Source organism: Rhinoderma darwinii, chromosome 4, assembly GCF_050947455.1.
Source record: "Rhinoderma darwinii isolate aRhiDar2 chromosome 4, aRhiDar2.hap1, whole genome shotgun sequence".
Classification (NCBI taxonomy): domain Eukaryota; kingdom Metazoa; phylum Chordata; class Amphibia; order Anura; family Rhinodermatidae; genus Rhinoderma; species Rhinoderma darwinii.
In genome coordinates this window covers 356,627,349-356,650,816 of record NC_134690.1, presented here as the reverse complement: position 1 = coordinate 356,650,816, position 23,468 = coordinate 356,627,349, and the positions used below count along the sequence as shown (strand labels likewise).

At 39.8% G+C, this 23,468-nt stretch overlaps 1 long non-coding RNA gene across 2 annotated transcripts in view; it reads left to right on the top strand.

Annotated features, from left to right (window-relative positions):
• Positions 1-372: 372 nt before the first annotated feature.
• Positions 373-23,468, top strand: part of LOC142761320 (uncharacterized) — a 158,523-nt gene continuing 135,427 nt past the window's right edge. For both annotated transcript variants that reach the window (XR_012883610.1, XR_012883611.1), the window contains exons 1-3: positions 373-448; positions 10,472-10,532; positions 13,397-13,502. This is a non-coding gene — a long non-coding RNA (uncharacterized LOC142761320). The remainder of the gene's footprint in view (positions 449-10,471; positions 10,533-13,396; positions 13,503-23,468) is intronic.

The window sequence follows — 23,468 nt, the reverse complement described above, 5'->3', positions numbered from 1 at the left end:
AGGCTCCTCCGAATATTCTACAGACCTTGACATGGTGAGTATTTGTACAACAATAAGCATTCTGCCCATACAAGGCTTGGGGACTGAATATTAAATCAATGTCCATTACCAAACAAACACAATGTCAAATCTGTAGAACTACTAATTAAAGAGATTGTATAATCAGAAAATAAGGACAGATTATTTACATTACATTTTTATTACAAACTATTTTTATTTAATTTTAGTAATTAAAGATGTTAGTTTTTCCATTAGCCACTAGAGCACATAGAATATGCAACCTTTTTCAGTTTTCTGTAGTTCCCTTGTCAGTTTTGCTGTGTAGACTGGGATAAATATAAGCAGAGCCATCTTATTGTCATTACAGGTTGGGTGATTTAATGACAGCTCTATTGTACTGCTAGAAGCCTAAATAAGGCAGAATAGTAACACTATACCCACAGATAAGGTAATTCTCATTGTCATTCCCTGGTCTTTGGGGCCGGGTGCTGTACTCTATCATATCCTGGAGACTGTAATAGTTTATAGACAGTTCTATAAAAACTATAAAAACTCTGTATGCACTTAGCAATATGCACCCTTTTTTCTGGGGGAGGGTGCTGTACTCCATCATACCAGGGAGACTGTAATAGTTTTGTTGACATTTCTGTTATTTAACTTCCATTTTTTGTAGCTGCCACAAGGGCCACCCATCTTGCTACACTGTCTATACAGACAATACAGAATATCACTGCCTCCGGTCATTAAAAAATTAAAAAAAAAAATTATAACACAATATTTCTCCCATACATATATCTAACTAATAAAATGAAAAGTAAATATAAGAGACAGTCCCTTTAATGGTGGACCATTTCTTTAGTGGTACCTGGGGGGTGGATTTATTAATAACATGATCTTTATGCTGCTTATTGATCATTTTACCCTTTTCATATTCCCCCCTCCATAGCTGACCATATGTGTATGTTTGTTATAGGCTTATTGCATGCAACATATTACCCAACATAATACACACAGCTGCTTAACAATGCCAAGATAATGCTATTAAATAGAAAGAAGTGGAATACTTTAGAAAATCTGTTGCATGGTACGTGCCCTGAAAGACATGCCTTATTTTTCGAGCACAAGCAAAAATGTCACTTGTGTCTAAATAAAGTGATGAGGAGTCTGATAAACACTGTTTTCTTTAAACTGTGCAGCAGCAGCGTAGATTAAAAACTCTCCCCGCTCTGGGGATGTCTGTTCCTGGGCAGATTTCCTGAGCTCTCCCTTTAGAGAAAAGGGCAAAGAGAGAATTAGGTGGCCGTTTAATTACAGCTGCACAGACCCCTCTATCCCTGCCCTGCACTGATCTCTATGATTAATTTAGAGAGGAGGAAGAAAGTCGAACAATCAGTGTTCAGCTTGCTGTTACAGGGACAAGTCTGGCGCCATAGGGAAGTGTGTAACCCACTGGACACGAGGTATGCAACATTACGCCCCCACTGACTTAGACCATCAGGGATACTGACATCAACCCCTTTTCTGCCCTAGACCACCAGAAATACTGAAATTAACTTCTTCTCTTGGTCTTCTACCTTTACCACTTGATGTCTGTCAGTCATGAAAGTTAGCAGCCACTTGCATTACTCCTATGGAAACCACAGCTTTCCTAGCATAGCCACAAGTAGAGAGGGCACCGAAATTTTAAAAGCCGAGCTAATATCCATGAACAAAACTCTTGTATGCATAGCTAACGCTAACGCATCCACTGTGGACATGTTGCCCCTACATGCAAATTGAAGGCCATCTTCTCTTCCGGTAAAGGCCTTCTTAATGCAGGACAGAGAAATTTTTTCAAAGCACTACATCACTTCAAGTTTCAAGATGATAAGCATTCATAGATGCCACACATATGCGTAACAATAGCCGTAGCAGCTATATCATCTGCTATGGGGCCCGGAGGCTGAGGTGGCACATTCAAGTGCAAGAACATCACTCTTTTTGTAGGGAAAAATAAGTTACCTTTTTTTTTAATCTCATGTGGGTTATCCCTCTCTGATATGACACTATCTCCTGTTCTGTTGTCCCTACAATACAATATTCTATCATTTAGATGATAGGGGCACATCCTTGTCCTTGCTATGGAGCCCTATCAATTTTAGTTACCCCCTGATGCCATAGATGCTTTTTTTTCGTACTGGTTCAATTACCTGCCTCTCAAGTCAGTCAGAAACCGGTGCCAAGAACATGCATACACATATGAAGAAGTTTTGATAGAATATTATCCGCCCGAGCTGCCTCCCTTACACACACTCACACACACACACACACACACACACACACACACACACACACACACACACACACACACACACACACACACACAAACACAAACACAAACACAAACACACACATTACAATGCCTGAAATACACATGTTTAGTTACCTTTAATGGCCCCTCAGTACCCACAGCCTCCCACTCCACATTTTTCCCTAAGGTCTCAAACCATAAATAAAAATCATTTAATTGGTCTGCTAAGCCCACATTTCCAGGACAAAAAAGAAATCACCTTCATTTTCTACACTTTCACTTGCTTTAAACTCTTCCATATACCCTCAGGATTGCTACTCAGAATATCCTGCAACCTAACCACATGTTCTCGCTTTGCCCGTATAATAGATTTCCTTAGGTCATATTTAGCCTGCTCAGCAGATCAACATCCCCTGCAGGAAAGGTCCCTGACCTAACCCTCGTATTACACCTAACCTCCTGGTATCTTCAAGGTTCTGATTTGAGTACAATTTTACCTTCTTGACAGGAATACATGGATCCAAATATAACCATAAAAAACTTTATATACTGTTTACAAAATCAAGTATGTTACTAGTGTAATCCTCATACATAGCCTTTATAGATAGTGGTGCCTGTTTTAGTTTCTGTCTGTATACCGGAATCATAAGCACTGCACAATGATCCAAAACTTGGCCTTCTAACACTGTCTTCTCTGCCCTAGACTACCAGAGATGTTGACATTAACCCCTTCTCTGCCCTAGACCACCAGGGTTGCAAATAATAAATCTTTCCGTATCCTAGACCCCAGGAATGTTGCCATAAAATAATTAACTACCCTGGTTAATTATAGCTAATTACTTGGTTCTATACAGAAATAATTTTAGATGCTGTTTTGGATCACCTGGTTTAGAGGGAACCGTGCCCAGGTCCCTTATTGCCCCGCTTACTAGCTACAAGGGCTTGGAGGGAACATTGCTGATAAATATAGCATTTGTGACAAACTATGCAAGATTACTAAAGAAATTGCATTGATAAATCATGTGTGAACTGATAAATCTAATGTTTAAGATGGTAAAAGGGTTAATGGTGGTATTTGTGGTGGTTTAAAACACTATAGCGGTTTATGTGTTACTATGATGTAATTTTATTTACTCTATATAGGTCCAATGGAATAATATATCTTCATAGGGGTAGAGCTCCATATTTCTGATATAGAGCTTCAAATCCTCGCTTCCCGTCACACAACAATAAATTCTGAGTGTCTGCACTTGCCATGCAAGGCAGCTCACAATATATAAACCCATTGAGCTTAATGATATCTGTATAAATAGGAATGATGGGTGTTTCCAGAGGCGGTTTTAGTAGACCATAGGCCCTGGGCTGTTCCCCAAGCTTGGGCCCCCCCTCCCCACCACCGCCCTGCCACGCCATCTCTATATTATACACCACCTTTCTGTGTGAGCATTGACAAATAAGTGTTACGATTCCCGTTGTCAAAGGATTGTGTCCCTACATACTGACAGCCTCCAACCACCGCTGACAGTATCACACTGTGTAGGGACACATCCTCTTGACTATGGGAATGGTAACACGCATTTGTCAATTAGTCCTGGGTACACAGATATGTAGAATACAAGGATTAACTACATCACACATGTCAGGAGAGAGGACAGATCCTCTACAGATCTAGTGACTCACAAGTGATGTCTTCTCTGAAGGGAGTGGTTACCTTTTCTTCTCTTCTCCATCTGACACAAAGCATTATGGCTACTTCTCCTGATGACTGCAGAGTTTCCTGATGAGAAATCGTTTCCCCTTGATTCTGCAGCCATTTTCAGCATCTATAGCAACACAAAAATTCAGAAACTAAACCCCCTAAATTGTTTTATACCCCAGACCAAGCTCCTAAGCAAGTTAAGGCGTCAGGCCCATACATTAACTCAGACCTATAAATTCAGCCCTCAAGGGGTAACTAAACATTTAAAAAACATTTGGTGTGTCATAGTGCTATCTCAGAAGTTTTGATCAGCGGGGTCCGGGCACTGAAACCCCCACTGATCGCTAAAACAAAGTTGCAGAATCGCTCGGGTGAGCACTGCTTGCTCAGCTATCAGAGAAAAGACAATCATAAACAGAGTGGCACATCACTCACCTGAGCGCTTCTGCCACATTGTTTTAGCGATCGGGGAATCAGTGCTCGGATCCCCACCGATCAGAACATTTGACACGTCACTATGACATGTCAATTTTTTTAAAAAAAGTTTAGTTACCCTTTAATCAGTCAAACACCCCTCCCCTTGCAGTAAAATAACTCCTGAGGGCTATGTGGGGGATTATACTGCAAGGGGGGGTGTCAGTGTGTCTGACTGACTGCTGAGTGCTCTTTGGGAGGGTCTGAGCGTCTGACTCTTATGGCTGTGGGGGGAGGAGTTATCCCCCATAGAGTCCTCAGCAGTCAGTCAGACGCTCTGATCCCCCCCCCTTGCAGTATAATAACTACTGAGGGCTCTATAGGGGGGTCATACTGCAAAGGGGGTTCTGAGCATCTGACTGACTGCAGAAGGCTCTGTGGGTGGGAAATAATTTCACACACAAAAATTCAGAAACTAAACACCCTATATACAATTCACACTAACACCACACACTATATATTCAAACCACACACACTATATACACACTACACGCACGTACTATACACACATTTACACTATATACACTATATAGACTTACATTTTACACTGTATAAACTCTATGCACACACTATATAGATTTACACTATATACACTATACACACACTATATAGACTTACATTATACACACACTATACACACATACCAGATGCATTATATACACACGCTTACACTGTATACACTATACACACACTATATAGACCTACATTTAACACACTATAAACTATATACACACAGTACACACTATATATATAGACTTACATTATACACACTATAAACACTATACACACACTGTATAGACTTCCACTATATACACTATGCACACATTATATAGACTTACATTATACACACTTTAATCACTATACACACACCACAGACTATATAGACTTACACTATAAACACTATACACACCACACACTATATATAGATTTATACTATAAACTCTATACACACTGTCACGAAGGGTCTGTGGACCCACTGGGCCATACCGTCTTGGCGGTAAGGCAGCTGGCCAACAGGGAGCAGGTAAATGTCTATAGTTCTATAGGTACCTGTGGCAGCTCAGACATCAGCAGGGCAGGCTCGGCTGGGACTAGGTTAGCAGGCGGACATCAGACGAGGTGAAGCATGTAAGACATGGATGTAGCATGGCACGACTTTGGCACAGCTCAGTGCTAGACCAGGAATTTATGGATTGCTAGGAACAGGAACTGGAAACAGGCATAGGTACTGGGACAGGGACTGGAACTGGAACAGGAAACACACTAGGAGGCCATCACATAGACAAACTAGGGAACACAACAACACTCAGGCATAGAACTAGGGGGCTGGACCCCTCTCATAGTCCAGGGTACTCACGGGTCAAAGTTTATCCATGAGGTCCGGTGCGCGCGCTGCCCCTTTAAGAGCGTGCGCGAGCGCACGCGCACCCTACGGGATTCGGCAGAGGTAAGAGGACGCGAGCGTTGGCATCTCCTGAGGAGAAGGCTGGGGCCAGCACTTGCCGACTCGTGGCTGCGGATGTCAGGGGGAGGTTGGAGCTGACAGCCTGCAGCCACGGACATTACAGTATCCCCCCACTTACGCCCCCTCTTCTTGGGACCAGAGCGAGAGAGAAACTTCTTCAGAAGAGTAGGGGCATTAAGGTTCTCCTCTGGCTTCCAGGACCTCTCTTCAGGACCAAACCCCCTCCAATCCACAAAATAAAAAGTCTTTCCTCTCACTCTCTTGGCTGGGGCCAGCGCTTGCCGACTCGTGGCTGCAGCTATCAGGGGGAGGTTGGAGCTGACAGCCCGCAGCTAAGGACATTACACACACATACACACACGACACTATATAGACTTACACTATAAACACTATTCACACACCACACACTATATAGACTTACACTATATACACTATACACACAGCACACACTATATAGACTTGCATTATATATACTATAAACACTATACACACCACACACTATACAGACTTACACTATATACACTATACACACACTATATAGACTTACATTATACACACTATAAAGACTAAAACATTCCCAGATGTCAACTGACGGGCTGGTTCCCGTTAGTTACTTCCAATTTCAATCATAGTATAATATAGAGGAAGTATTAATTATAAAACGTAGCTTTTATTAGGCTTGAATAAAATATGGAACATCACATATTCTGTAATGAAAGATTATTGACGTACAAAAATAAATATCGAAAAGGCAGTGGTATATATCACTAGGCTTTGTGGACAGCATTCCTGTCTAGCATGCTTAGTATTGTAGTACGACTGTGCATTATATCTGTCCTATCTATTATCAGGCCTGCATTCAGATCTGATAGACTATCTCATGGAGGCGGAGTTGCTCACTGCACTCAAAATTTTACTTGGGTAGATTAGGTTATCCAGCTTTGAGATAGTCTATCAGATCTGAATGCAGACCTGATAATTGATAGGACAGATATAATTAACAGTAATACTACAAGACTAAGAATGCTAGACATGAATTCTGTCCACAAAGCCTAGTGATATATACCACTGCCTTTTCGATATTTATATGTTTGTATGTCAGTAATCTTTTCATTACAGAATATGTGATGTTCCATGTTTTATTCGAGCTTAATAAAAGCTACGTTTTATAATTAATACTTCCTCTATATTATACTACACTATAAACACTATACACACACCACACACTACAGTATATCGACTTACACTAGAAACACTATACACACTATATAGACTATACACACACACCACACCACACACTATATAGATTTACACTATAAACACTATACACACACACCACACCACACCACACACTATATAGATTTACACTATAAACACTATACACACACCACACTATATAGACTAACACTATACACACAGCACACACTACATAGACTTACACTTTATACACTATACACACAGCACACAATATATATATATATATATATATATATATATATACTTACATTATACACACTATAAACACTATACACACACTACACTATATAGACTTACACTATATAGACTATACACACAGCACACACTATATAAACTTGCATTATACACACTATAAACATCACACACTATATAGACTTACACTATATACACTACACACACACACTATATAAACTTACATTATACACACTATAAACACTACAATAAACACACTATATAGACTTACACTAGAAACGCTATACACACACACTATATAGACTATCATTATACACACTATAAACACTATACACACTACACACTATATAGACTTACACTAGAAACACTATACACACTATATAGACTTACACTATATACACACTATACACACACTATATAGACATTATACACACTATAAACACTATACACACGACACTATATAGAATTACAATATAAACACACCACACTATATAGACTTACACTATAAACACTATACACACACCACACTATATAGACTAACACTATATACAGTATACACACAGCATAAACTATATAGACTTACATTATACACATTATAAACACTATACACACCACACAATATATAGACGTACACTATATACACTATACACACTATATAGACTTACATTATACACACTATAAACCCTATACACACACCACACACTATATAGCCTTACACTAGAAAAACTATACACACTATATAGACTTACATTATATACACACACTGTAAAGACGGGGTAGGGAGACAGACAGGTGAGCCCTAATCTACCCGCCACTCAGTCCCTGCCTACTTACACGGCCCGTCCTAGGCGACCGTCTACAACTGGGCGACGGTCCCTACGCTCAATAAGTGCACGACAGACCAACAGACAAGGGTACACAGAAGCTAAGGGAAATGGGGCAGTTGCCCACGGCAACACCGTCAGCAACAAGAGTAGTGAACATGCCGAGTCAAACCAGGAGTGTACGAGGTACCAAACGCAGAGCAGGAGAGTAGTCAGTAAAGCCAGGGTCAATTTGAAGCAGAGGACAATAGTACAAGCAGGAGCAGCAGAGCCAGGAAACAGACAGAATCACAGGCAAAGGAGGAGCAGGAAATGAGGGTATAAATAGACAGAGGGCGGGAGCTAGCTCCGTCTGGCCAGGCTGTGATAGGTTCTCCCACTCCTCAGCCTCCCAGCCTGAGTGGTAGCAGATCGAGTCACTCTAACAGATCAAGGCACAGATGCAGGCTGATTAACCACGGGCGTCGACAAAGAAGCTGTGTCAGGCAAATCCATTACACACACACTATATACACACACTATACATTATATACGCTATACACACATACTGTATGCATTATACTCACACACTTACACTATATACACAATATAGACTTACATTATACACACTATAAACACTATACACACACCACACACTGTATAGATTTACACTATATACACTATACACACCATATAGACTTACACTATGTTCACTATATACACACACCACACTTACCAGTGCCTCTTCCTCTGCGATGCTTGGATGTAGCCTACAGGACCTTAATTATGTGACAGTGATGTCACTACAGGTCCTACACCTCCTAGTTGCAGTCTTGCCTTTATCAAGCAGCTGCTGGAGGTGTAGACAGGTGGGACAGTGCACAGCAGCACAGAGGAGCAGAATGTCAGGGAGACTCCAGCACCTGCCCATCAAAATCTCTAACAGTCTGCTCTCCACAGCTGATGTGCTGTGCCGCCCACCCCCTATTACCTAGGTCGCCCCTGCACTTGACTCCCCCTACACACACCCCCCATCAGCAGGTGAGACCGATGACCGCCAGAATGTGGCCGGCAGCAGCCCTGCATAATTTTTTTACGTTATGTGTGGTTCAGACGGCCATGGTCCCCCTGGAAGCCTTTGGCCAATATGAGGATCCGCCACTGGGTGTTTTCCCATTTGCGTCTGCAGTCAGAATGAATTGTATTATTTACTTCCATGATGAAAGGTGGCCTGCAAAAACAAGCAAATTTCCCGAAATTCATTTAAAGTCTGATTTTATCGAACCGGCCATCAGATTAAATTTGGTCCGAATAAATTTGTTGTCTATCAAAAGTGCCCAAAGGTCCTAAAAAGCCGTGTATGAAATTCTGTAGTCTTCTAGGACTGTGTCCAAACCCTTTCAACACCAAGATAGCATTAGTAATGTCAAAGTGACAGCAACATATATGGCTATGGATAAACGCATAGTAGCCGTGGTAACAAACAGTCTGTTTAAAAACACACCGCACTGTTTGATTTTTATATGCTGTTAAAAATTAAAAAATGGTCAAATAATTATCCCTTTTTGGTAGTACTATTAGATATATGCAAAACAATGAGTGACGTTACGTCCATAATGATTATTTCGCATGGCAGCAGCACCCTATCAGCACCAGGATTAACATTAATGAAGATGATTTGTCAATGATGAGATAAAGATTGGTGATTTATAAATTAATGTAAGAATTGTATAGCTGCAGCAGCCCCCACTCACAGCAATGACTGCCTGTCTAACTAATACAGTGAAACTGACTAACTCCTATTATTAAATTATTGTAAATCTAACTATCTATCATCTTCTCCTCACTATGAAACACACTCACTGACTCTAATCCACCATCTATCTGCAGCAGCATTTCCTGGTTGAGCTCTTTATAGTGGCTATGACTCATATGACTGTCATCCACTGTTTCTTCAGTGAATCACACCATATGCCCCTCATGATTAGCTGTGCTAGAGGGAGGGCTGCCTAAAAGGCAGTTTGGTCAAGTCCGTCGCGCTGCCACCCAAGTTATTGTGATCCTTCTTTTCTGTCTTCTTGTCTTCTTCTGGTCTATAAGATAGGGGACGCCATTTTGAGTCTGGCAAAGCTCAAAAGTTTGTATTCGCTAAAATCCAAATCTTTTGGGAAATTCGCAACAAATTAGATTTGTGTAGAATCGATTCGCTCCTTTCTAGTGGCCAGTGGTACTATTGGTAAAAAATGCCAGTGGTGCACCATTTAGTTTTCTTGTCTTATCTACTTTTATAGATCTTCCCAGTACTATCAGAGATTCCATATGCTTATTTGCTAACTTTCACCTCCGGTTCAGGTAATCACTAGGCATTATTTTTTTTTTGTTTTTAACAATTTTCCTAATATAATACTAGGAAAAAAATTATTTCCAATTTAGCTCAAAGCGATCAATTTGGTACACAGTGGAATTCTTTGCAACCAATGCAAACTCACATGCATGTATCAAGTCCCATATGCCATAATATGTTCCAAAGTAAACAATTGATAGTGATTTTAGTTGTGTGATCATGACACTAACAAATGTCTTCAGACTAATCAAGGGCTAATATGCTGCCCTTCCTCTTCTCTTGTGGGTTATGTCAAGCAGATAAAATGGTTCTGTAAGATGCATTAGTGTACAGATCTAGCCAATGTCACTTAGAGGCCTAATTCACTGCATTATCTAGTTCATTTTGGATTACATACCCTAGGTGAATGTATATTTCTCTTCTAAAGTCCCTAAAGTGGTCAAGTTGCCTTGTCATCCAGAATTTAATTACCTTCATGGACTCTGACTGGTTTACTTGACAATGCAAACTACATATAGTAATTTAGCTGTGAACATCCAGAGCTATATTTGGACTGATACCTCATTCCCCATGTGAATTAACAGCAGTGAGCCTTACTTTAAGAGTTTTCATCTGTGAGTAAAAACTCTGTATGCCTCCTTATGAGATGGGAGGCAACGTATGGGCGCAAAGATTTCTATGGGTGCTAAATTACGTCTCCTTACAACTTGTTTCATGTAAAGAGCTGTATGAGGGCTTAGGCCTCATGCACAAATCCGTAGAGTATTTACGTTCTGTAAATACTCCACAGATAGGCCGCAGACTGTCACCTGCATTTGCGGGCTGTGCTGACATTATAAAGTATAGGAGAACATGGAACATGTCCTATTTTTTGCGGGTCATTTCTACGGCCCGGACACTTACCCGTAAATATACAGGAAGGTGTCCGTGGCCCATAGATATGAATGGATCAGTATCTTTATCCGCAATTACGGATCTGCAAAAGTGGATAAAAATTACGGTTGTGTGCATGAGGCCTTAGAGTGTATGTTACAGCAACATACACTATATATATTAGATTCAATCATAATATCTGTCATTTAAAAAGAATAGTGCTGTAGTTTACAGGGATGGTCCAAGGTTAGGAAAACATGGCTGCTTTCTTCCGAAAATGCTGCCACACATGCCCACAGGTTGTGTGTGGTATTTCCGCCCAGCCTTGTTCACTAAAAATGAGCTGCAATACCAGAGACAACCCATGGAAATGTGTGGCACTGTTTCTGGGAGAAAGCAACCATGTTTTTCTAATCCAGGATAACTCCTTACTTTTACAGAGTTTTAGTGCGTCTGAGTTGATCTGCAGTGTTGTCATCATTTAACTTTAGGAAATTTGGCTGGTAACTTAGGATAGCCATTGTGTCTGTAATAAAATGACAAGTCGTCTTTACAAATAGAAATCCCTGGTCAAACCTGCATAGAAAAATTTCAAGCAGCGGACTGTTTTAGTTTAGTAGCTAATGTACTTTGCTACCAGTTATTAGTATAAGAGAGTGCTGTATGTCACTAAAGCTGTAATGAAACAATCTAATTTCATCTTGTGTGTAGCCTGAAATAAATTTACTGATCACCGGTGCAATGAATGTTAGGAAGAACCCAATCAGCAGGTGCTTTCAGCAACATTATCCTATTAAAGTGCGACAACTTCATATGGTTGTTTAAGGAATAGTCAGAAGAAAGTGATGGAGGGGAGTGTTTGATAAAGAGATACTGTACATGTTAAGCTGGGCTTTTTTTGCTAAGCTAAGCAGCAGAGAATTGATATGTTAGCAATGAAGTGCAATGACAATTAAATTGTAACTGACCTACATGTTACCATCATTATGCTTTCTCTTTTTACTGCTTTCCCTCTTATTTAATCACACAGTATGGGGGTTTTATTAGGCAGTAATGTTAAAATCTTCATCCATTTAGCCATAAATGTTTGACTGGTGATCTATCAGCGTTTCTTGTACTATACAAACAAAACCATTTTGCTGAATCATTGTTGACTTGTTTGTGGTCTAATTTAATGAGAGTAATAACTTACATTACCGCTGGTTGAAAACAGAGAAATCCTGCTAGCATGAGTAAGCTATATAATTTCTATTCATACCACTTCTATATTCATTGGCTGTACCGCGACAATATACATATGCACATATTTTTTCTAACATTCTAGAGTTCAAGCTAAGTTCTGCTCCGTTATAACAAAGCAGTGGTTATAAATAATATACTGATGAATTTTGTACAGGGATATTAGTAACGTAACTGTCACATGCAGGGGCTAGAAGACATAAGGATAATTGACAGTACTATAAATATAAAGAATCACATTTTGAAATGTTTTACAGTTTTCTTTGTATACAGATAGCTTAATTGACTTTTATTCCTTAAAATATTTATTTTGTTTTTCTATTATTTTTTACAGAAATTTTTTTCATTAGTTTTTCTATTATTTTTAATTGTATTTACAATATTTTGAATTTCTGTAATTGCAAAGTTACATACAAGCTGCAATAGTAATAATCAATTAAAATGACAGGAATAGGTTGATGAATATATTCTGGGGGTAATCGATAGGTAAATATGACTTTCTGTATAAGACAAGTTTCACTGGCAGCAGATTTATTGCAAACATTTCTGCGTTTTAAATTCTGTTTCATACATCTGAATGGGTTTGCTGGTGCAGAATTGCCATGGAATTCAGATGGATAGAACAGTCACAGAAATTTCTGCAAAAAAATCTGCCACGAGTGAATATTCCCATAGATAACCCCTTGTGAAATGTCTTATTAGAGTATGCTGAAATAATAGACTCCAAAGGGCTCTGTGTAATACCTAATTTTACCTGCAGATGTATTACAGGGAAAATGAGAACTAACATTGTGATCCATCCACTTACTATAAAAGCGGAACAGTCTTATTCTAAATCTGATGTGTGACAGAGTATATCTGAACAGGTCAGCAACTTTAAAAACATTTTAGATGTGTTTTGGCCACCTGATGGTCCACACCCAATGTAACATTTTAACTATTTTTCCTTTTAGTCATTGATTGTCGGATGTTCCCATCTCCCACTTACCATTTTCTTATGCATTCTAACTGTATATAGGTTTTTTGTTGGTTACTGCATCCCACTGGTGGCTGGTTTGTGGCCCAGTAATGCTTGTTTAAATAAGGAATTAAGAAAAAAAAAAAAAGGAAAAAAACTAGCTATTGTTATAATATTGAGGATTTTTAGGTGTACAGAAGTAGAAAAAAATAAATAAAAATGGTATAATAAATAATGTTTTAATTTTGTAATATATACAATAATAATAATATAATTTATTTTTTTTAGCCTTGTCTATATAGTAGCTAATTACTGTATCCATAGAATTAGGATCTTGCCATATTTTTTTTATCACAATCATCATTCTGTACATTGACAATTATACCTATAATCTATAGTCACCAAACTATAGAGAACCCATAAAACAATAAATGAATCAATTTCATTATAAGAGCTAAGTCATGCTGTATGGATTGATAAGGAAATCTTGAACAAGGTGAAACTAAATGAAAAGTTTATTAAGAAGTAAGGTTAGAAAAAAAAGTTTGAAAGAGATAGAGAAGTAAGAAAGAAGATCTGGAGGTCTGCTCAAGAGTTAGAGGGAAGATCTAAAGATTGACTTTTAGATTTGGCCTTTAAAGATTTTTTTCTGGTTAACTCCTTTCAGGAACCGCCTTACAAGTTATTAGCCACACAATAATAACACATCATTCTATTTACAAGCTTTATGTTGTCTAGAATATCATGTCTGTCTCCAGTAAACCTGTCAATATTATCTCAGAACGGCCTTGAAGGCCTAATTAGGAGGCCAGCAGTCTGATATTCATAGAATACCATTTAAGAACAAACCTTAGCTAGCAAGATTATATAAAATATATTTCAGAGGCAAAATTTACATAGCCAGTGTATACACGTATGTAGCATAAGCATATAATATTGGCAAATGATTATTATCAAAAGCTATAATTATTTTTCTGTATCAGGATGTATCAGTTGATATGCTTGCTGACTGTTTCTAATAGCAACCTACAGAATTGTGGACACGGCTCTCAGTTCTAATCAGAGATGAGTGAATTTCCAAAAATTAGTTTGGGGCCGATTTTACCGAATCGGCTGTCCAATTCGATTTGGTCCGAATCAATTTGCAGTGAATAAAAAAATGCCCTGATTGCCCTGTCTGACTCTCTAATGTCTTCTAGGATTGTATCCAAGTTTGATACAGTTCTAAAAGACATCAGAGGGTCAAACAGGGAAATTGGGGCAGTAGTGAGTCCACTCTTAAAATAAAAGAAAACTCACTTCACGTGGTCTCCCGTAACGAAAAAGCCCCCCTGGCCTCCTCAGATGGTGTTGTTTGGTCCTATGCACTGGCTGCAGCAGTCACATGGACCAAAACTATTCCATCTTAAGGGATCGCCAGGGACGCATCTCAGCAGCCACCAAATAGGACATAACAGCCTCACCTGCTACAAGAGACCAGGTGAGTATGGTATTTTTTTTTTACCTCCTTTTCTCTCCTTTTCTTTGTAATGTGTAAAATGGTGCCACAGGGGCTTAAATTCGATTCGTTTAGAATCGATTTGCTCATCTATTTTTCTAATACTTTGTATAATTCAAGACCAGTATAAGATAATAAATTAAATACATTTATAAATTAACTCTTTTCTTGTGTTGATTTTACTTTACCTAAATATCCACACTTCCAAAGAAATCATTAGTAAGTATCATAAATAAATCTCTTTCAGTTGTCCTCAACTGTGAAATGTTTAAAGATTTCAGACAACTTATATGCTGCCATCAGATAGTTTCCCTAACATCTTCTATCAAAAATCTGCCTAGATACGCAGCAATATTAACCTTGCTAGAAAAACTGTTCGGCAACCTGACCTGTCATGGTGGCTATATTGGTTGCCACCCAGCTTTTCCAGAAAAAAAAAAAATTTGAACAGCTGGATTGAATTTTGACAGTTTATAGAGAAGAATTAGGATTGTAGATGAAAATGTTTCTTGATAAGTTCAATTGCTCAAGTAAGCTTTTCCTGAGAGTATCGGAAATTCCCTTACCGCCCATTTTCAAAATGAGAATTAGGCTAGGCAGTAGAGGGAAAGGGGCAATTGGAAAGAAAATAGGACTGACAATAGCATGCTTAGAGATAAAAGAAGGAAACATATAAAAGAAAAATTAACCAATTGTATCATTTTTCAGATAAAGAAAATGAGGGCACAAAAGATTAAAAGGTGGATATGTACATACCGTATTTTTCGAACTATAGGACACACCTGACTATAAGACGCACCCAGGTTTTAGACAACAGAAAATAGGAAAAAATGTAATATTTTATTTCTTTTACAAAGAAAAATCTATTGGTTAAAAAAAATAATTTGTTCAGTTTCACCACATTCTGAAAGCCATAACTTAGATTTTTCCATCATTTGAGCGGTGTGAGGGTTTAGTTATTGCGGGACAAGCTGTAGTTTTTATTAGTACCTTTTTTTTGGTACATACGATTTTTTTTATCACTTTATTTTTAGTGACCAAAAGACAACGATTCTGGGGTTTTACTTTTTTTTTTTTTAAACCGTTCACTGTGTGAGTCAAATAATGCTATATTGTAATAGTTTCTGACTTTTACAGATGCAGCGATATCAACTTTTAGAATTTTTTTATTTTTACATATTGCTTGGGGAAAAAATGGGAAAAGGTTTTTTTTTTTAACATTTCTTTTTTTTTTTACACTCCTGAAAATGTATCTAACTTTTTTTTTATTTACACATTTTATTAGTTCCCCTAGGGGGCTTGAACCAATACACTGCAATACATGGATGAGTTACAGAAACAGTGTAACTCGCTGAGCTACTCTGTTTCCGTAACTCTCATAGTAGTGAATGGCAGTTACAGAAGCAGTGTAGCATGCTACACTGTTTCCGTAACTACTTTTCAGTTCTATGGGAGTTCTGGAAACTGCGTAGCTCAGTGAGTTACGCTGTTTCCGTAACTTGACCATGTAAGCAGGAAGTGGCCAGAAGACAGCGGAGCCAAGGAAGATAGAACGGGGCTTAGGGGGCCCTGTTCTAAAGATATCCTGTGGACATGCCATAAATGTCCTTCATGGGAAAACCACTATAAATGCCGCGGTCGCTATTGACCGCGGCATTTAACTAGTTAATTGGCCAAGAGCAGCTCCATCACTGTTCCTAGCCGTTAGTGCAGCGTGTCAGAAGCTGACACCTGCAGTGTATGGAGCGGGCTCAGTGCGTGAGCCCGCTCCATACATCATCCCTTCCCCACTTCATGATGTGCCGGCACATCACGGGTCGGGAAGGGGTTAAGTAAGGAGAGGTCAGGGGGCCCGGCACTGCCCGGTCCCTTGACTGCCAACTATAAGACGCAGGGACTTTTTAGCAAGATTTAGCTAAAAACTGCCTCTTATAGTCCGAAAAATATGGTATATGTTTTCTTTTTAGAGGCAGAATCATAGTCTGAGAAAAATTAACAGACAGAGGAAGATATAAAATAGGAGCGGAATTTAAGAAGACAGAAGTATGGTGAAAAGAAAAGGGGAAGCTTTTTCAACTACAAAATTATTGTGTATTCATCTATAAAGAACAGATGGGGAACAAAGTTAAGACTAGGAATTAATATGATTATAGCCAATGTTACTGTTACGTTGGGTATGTGGACCCACTGGGCTGTACCGCCTTGATGGTATGGCAGCTGGCCAACAGGACACAGGTCACAGTCTATCGTTCGTATAGTGTACCTGTGGTAGCTCAGACAGTAGCAAGACAGGCTCGGCTGGGACTAGGCAGCAGGCAGGCTCCAGGCATGGTGTAGCAAAACAGACGTGGTATACAGCACAGCACGAGTTCAGCTCAACACGGTACTTGACCAGGATAGCACGGGATACAGGTTACAGGTAGCAAGAACGGGAAACACTGGGAAACCCTAGGAGACCGTTTGCGCAGACAAACTAGGGTACGACAACAACACTCAGGCATTGCAGGGAGAGGCACAGTCCTTCTTATAGCCCAGGGTGCTCAGGGAGCAATCAGCTCAATCTCCCACCTGTATGCTCTTTGGCTCCTTAAGTCTGGACTGAGCTCGCGAGCGCACCCTGATGGTCACTGTGGAACAGGACGGCCGCATGTGCAGACATCTCTGGAGAGAAGGGTGTCGACTGGATGGAAGGAGTTCGTGGTCAGTGACCACGGACGTTACAGTTACAGAAGGGCGACAAGGTGCACATTATTCTGATGTTTCCTGTTTCTGGGTTTTAAAGAGGAAGTGTCACATATTAATGCTGCCGTCTGGCAGCATAAAAAAGTGACAGACACGCTAATTTCAGCATGCTGTCACTTATTAATTAATGTTCTGTAGTTTAGGAGTATTTAGCACTTATGCTTGCGGCACGTGTCTGATGCTGCAAGCCTGAGTCCATTTATATTCATATGTTCATGCTTCCCCCAGCCCCCCACCCTTCAGCTGCTGATTGACACTTTTCACCCTATTACTATGCATAGGGACAAAACTGTCAATCAACGGCTGGAGGGCGGAGGCAGCATGAAAACATGAATATACTTGGACTCAAGCTTGCAACACCAGATGCGGAACATTAACTAATAAGTGACAGCTCGTTAAAATAAGCATGTTGGTTACTACTTTATGCTGTCCCCAAACAGGGCAGCAATATTAAGTCCTTCTTTGATCACTCAAACTAAATATTAAGCATACAAGTAGCATAGTTATAATATTTGACTACTTACACTACATCCTAAGTCATGAGAAAACAAATTATTTAATCTGCAGTGTGGTCCCTTCAACAGCCTCCACATCTGGTAATAGCCTTTTATCTACATAATGTAGTGCATTAATGGGGTATTTCCAGAAAATACATTTATCCCCTATCCACAGGATAAGTGATAAGTGTCTGATCGCTGTGACCCGGCGAATGAGCATTTACCTAGCACTCGATTATCTCTGTCAGTCCCAGTGGCGGATCATCATAAGAGGGGTTTGGGCAGCCACCTGGGGCCCAAGGCTCTCAGGGGTCTCATGGCTGCCCGGCCCCTGGGCCCGGCCCATAACATTTATGGCGGTGGCGTCGCTAGCACTGGAGGGGGTCCTGGTGCTAGCAACAGACACATTCACTTTTATCTAAGTCCTCAGGACGCAGATACAAATGAATACTATAGGCGGCAGGCCATGTTATGCCTGCAGCCGATACGGCGCTGGGAAGACTCCCTGCGCAGGCCGGCGTGAAGATGTCACTGCATCACGCTGGTCTGCGCAAGTGTCCCGCCCAGAGGATGTGCAGTGCTATATCTGTCGCGGGAATGGGGCAAGGTAAGTACAATATTTTTTTTGGGTGGGACTATGTTGCAATTTCTCGGGGGGGTTGCTGTATAGCACTATATACAAAGGGGGATTATAGACAAGGGGAGGGGGGAGCTGGTTGGCACTATATACAAGGGAGGGGGGAGCTGGTTGGCATTATATACAAGGGGGTGCTGTGTGGCACTATATACAAGGGAAGGGCTGTGTGGCACTTTATACAAGGGGGGGCTGTGTGGCACTATATACAGGGGGGGCTCTGTGGTACTATTTACAAGAGGGAGGCTGTGTGGCACTGTATACAAGGGGGGCTTTGTGGCAGTATATACAGGTGGGGGGCTGTGTGGCACTATATACAAGGGGGCTGTGTGGCACTTTATATGAAGGGGGCTGTGTGGCACTTTATACAAGAGAGGAGAGCCGTGTGGCGCTATCTACAGGGGTCTGTGTGTGGCGCTATCTACAGGGTTCGGTGTGTGGCGCTATCTACAGGGGGTGAGGTGCTATCTACAGGGGCTGTGTGTGGCGCTCCCTACAGGGGCTGTGGCGTGTATTGCTTTACTTTACAGTGTTATTCAGGGGCACAGAGTTTGGTACTATTTTATTCAGGGGTGCAGTGTATGCTGCTATTATATTTAGGGACGCAGTGTACTGTTATTATATTTAGGGACGAAGTGTATGGTTATTATATTTAGGGGCTCAGTGAATGGTATCATTATATTCAGGGTTACCGTGTATGGTGCTGTTATATTTAGTGGTACAGTGTGTGGCATCATGATAATTTTATCTTCGTTTACAGGTGTGGAAATGTTGGAAAAGTGAGGAGCCGAAGACATCTAAGCGGCAAATTCTATAGAAATGGGTCATGGCCGGGAGGAGTCATCATGAAGTCTGGACCAGATGGAGAAGAAAAGAGGAAAAAAAACTACTAGAATGTGAGAAATCATCACCTGTGAGTCACTGGATTTATAGAGAACCTGTCACTTCTCCTAATATGTTTATTATAAGAAATCCTTCCATTTCACAAAAAGTCTTTGTGCAGTCCAGGACTGATAGACAAATATGTGGTATCATTCCCCTTGTCAGGAGGATGTGTCCCTGCACAGTGTGATACTGTCAATATGTAGGGACACAGCCCTTTGACAAGGGGAATCGTAACACCCACTTGTTAATACTTGCACAAAAAGGTAGTGTTAACAATAGTTACGGTGCGGCACGGCGGCGGTGGAGAAGGGGGGCCCAAGTTTGGGTAACAGCCCAGGCCCTATGTTCAATTTAATTCTCCACTGGTCAGTCCCATAGCCTTTGAATGGAGAGGCACCGCATGATCATCCTCTGTGTCTTTCAAATTTCTTCTCACTGCGGTCTTGAGGCACATGAAGGTGTAGTATGGGCCCATAAATTTCTATGGGCATCACATTAAGGAACTAAACATGACTCTGTAATACAGCCATGTGAATAAGGCCTATAAATGTGCTATATGAATGTAGCCTCTGCTTTATTTTATTTTTAAAGAAGCAAACAATGCAGGGCCAGGAAATGGTCAGATTCTAGAAATCATTTACTTTTTTAGAGAGAAAATGTCTGGATTGCTGTGAACAAATTTTCCAAAAAATGAATGTGCCTTCTATCATGGTGGTTTAATAGTGCCGCCCTCTGAGCTACTTCTCTACCTTGTGAGTAAGAACCCTAGGTATTATGCATACAGCATTCACCATGCTCTCCTAAAGGTCTTTTAAATGCCTGCCAACAATTCTTGGCCTATTGTGTGCCCATTCTCCAAAAATGTGACATTGCAGAAGTGACAACATCTACTGGATATTTAACACAAATGAAGACTTACTGTTTATTGAATATGAATATTTTTAAAAAACAAGTAAAATCAAATTATTACATTAGTTTTTAACATTTCATTATTATATGAAACAGTATAAACAATGCTAAGAAATTTGAAATGCACTTTCCAACAGTAAATAGGATGTCACAAATTTATATTAGATTTGACATATTGGTGATATAAAGGTTCATATATAAAATTCTTTGAATAGATAACATAGCTTCTGCTTTTTTAGTCATTACATTATAACCTATGTACTGTATGTATTTAAAGGGAGATTTAAGCGCAGTAAGAGCTAGGGATTATTTAATGGTTTTGCATTTATAATCTAATCTGGGTCATTACACAACCATTTAGAGGTCATTAATGAGAGTTATTTTATAGTTGTATTGGAAGATTCTAAGGGACATGGTAAAAGTTACTGTCAGTAAATTTTTATGACCATTCCTAGCAAAACGTATTACTCTAAAGATTTATTCATGTAACAATGACTATAATAAAAAGCATAGTAAAAATAATTTCAAATATAAATTAATGCTTCAGAGTAAGAAATCTTGCAGAAACTGCATTCGCAAAAAGAAAAAAATATCTTGCTAAGTTTCTAAAAATGAACTAGACATATTAGTGACTCTGTGTGTTCTACAATACAACAAATGCTCCAGTATTTCTTTAAACATAGTATCGTGTGCTCCCAGACACAGAGATTGTTTGTTTTATTTCAGCAACTTCTCTGAAAAGACATTTGTATATTGCAATTATCCAGGCTGCTCTTCTAAGGCTATGTTCACACGGGGTATTTTGCCGAGTTTTCTGACGCGGAAACCGCGTCGCAAAACTCGGCAAAAACGGCCCGAGAACGCCTCCCATTGATTTCAATGGGAGGCGTCGGCGTCTTTTTCCCGCGAGCAGTAAAACTGCCTCGCGGGAAAAAGAAGCGACATGCCCTATCTTCGGGCGCTTCCGCCTCTGACCTCCCATTGACTTCAATGGGAGGCAGGAGAAAGCGTATTTCTTGCTGTTTTATGCCCGCGGCGCTCAATGGCCGCGGGTGAAAAACGGCGCGATAACCGCCGTGAAAATCGGCGTGCAGGGAGAGGAATATCTGCCTCAAAGTTCCAAACTGAATTTTGAGGCAGATATTCCTCCCCCAAAATACTCCGTGTGAACATAGCCTTAGATCTCTGCTTCCAGTTCTCCATTCTTGAAGAGAACCTATCGCTTTGACAAACTTATTAAGGAAACGTTCTAGGCACACCTGTTACATGGTGCAATGCCCAGTGCAGGGCCCAAAGGGGTGAAGCGTGATACAGGAATTTTCTCATTGGTGCTCTTTGAATCCCTGTGTCATGCACCACCTCTCAGGCCCTGCACTAGGCATACCAAAGTCTATCAATTTTGCCCAGACTTCCTTCAAAATAATATCAATATTATACCCTAACATAGTTAAACTAGTGGGTACAAGTACACCCACTAAACAGCCACCTAAGGGAACTGTAAAAAAAAAAGCACTTTCTGGTTCTGTGGAGTCAGATGGGGCATCATATTATCCCTCATAGCCAGTTAGCAAATCTAAAAAGAATCATTTGATTCACATTCTACAACTCCTCAGAAAAAGGAGTAAAAAAAAAAGGGTCCTTTCTAGAATTGCTGACTGGCTGAGAGTAATCATGTTAAATGTCATGTTTCTCCACAGAACTAGGAAGGGGTTTGTTTTTTTAGTCCCCCTGTTTACCACTTTGGGAGTAAAAGGTTGTAATTACACATATTAGTATAACTCTACTATAGCATTACGTCATCATATAGTTTTATTGGGAGATTTTCACTGTTTATAACAGAATATATCATAAAAGAATAATGAATTCCTTACACATCGGTTTAGGAGTTGATTCAAGCACAATGCAACAATACAGCTGTAAACATGTAGATCTACATCAAACAGTAAAGGTGTTGTACTGTACGCACCACACTTGGGCAGCAAGGTAGGCCTTGGCAAGCAGTGAAAGTCTACACTATTACACCTTGAAACATAAGAAAGAAGACAAAAAAAGAGTAATAAACTGGAATTTTCATGAGAGTGATGGGTCTTACATCATAGACTACATTAAGGTAGAGATGACAAAGACATGATAGGATAAGTTACAGAAAATCTGCAATATATTTGGTATGTTTCAAGTTCAGAATGTGGTTGGGTTATGAGGAGATACCTAAGATAGGATGCTTGTTGTAGGTCTGTAGGAGGTAGTGTAGTTAAACCAATGATGCCAAAGGTCCTCAAATTTTCTGCAGGGTCATCTTTGCCTCAATTTTTATATATAGCATTATAAGATTAATTTTATGCCATGGTGATGTATTATATATGCACAGTATATAACTTTTACAAGTTAGGCACTAAGGAGCATTATAGTTAGAGAAATTGGGAAATATCTATTAAACATAGAGGCTAACATATGGCAGCATTCTAGAATTGGAAATATTCATAAGATGTAGTACGGTATGTAATATGTCACCTGTATCCTGACCGGGAGATAACGAAAATTCGGTGAGAGATGCTCTAATTTAAAGAGGTATGTCATTGCGACAGGATCTCTTAAGAGTAACTTTCAAGTTTTTAACATGAAACAGAAACTGTATACGGTAACATTAAAATAACAGATCTGTCGCATGATAGAAACCAACGGCACCCGACTAAACCCATTGACTTTAAA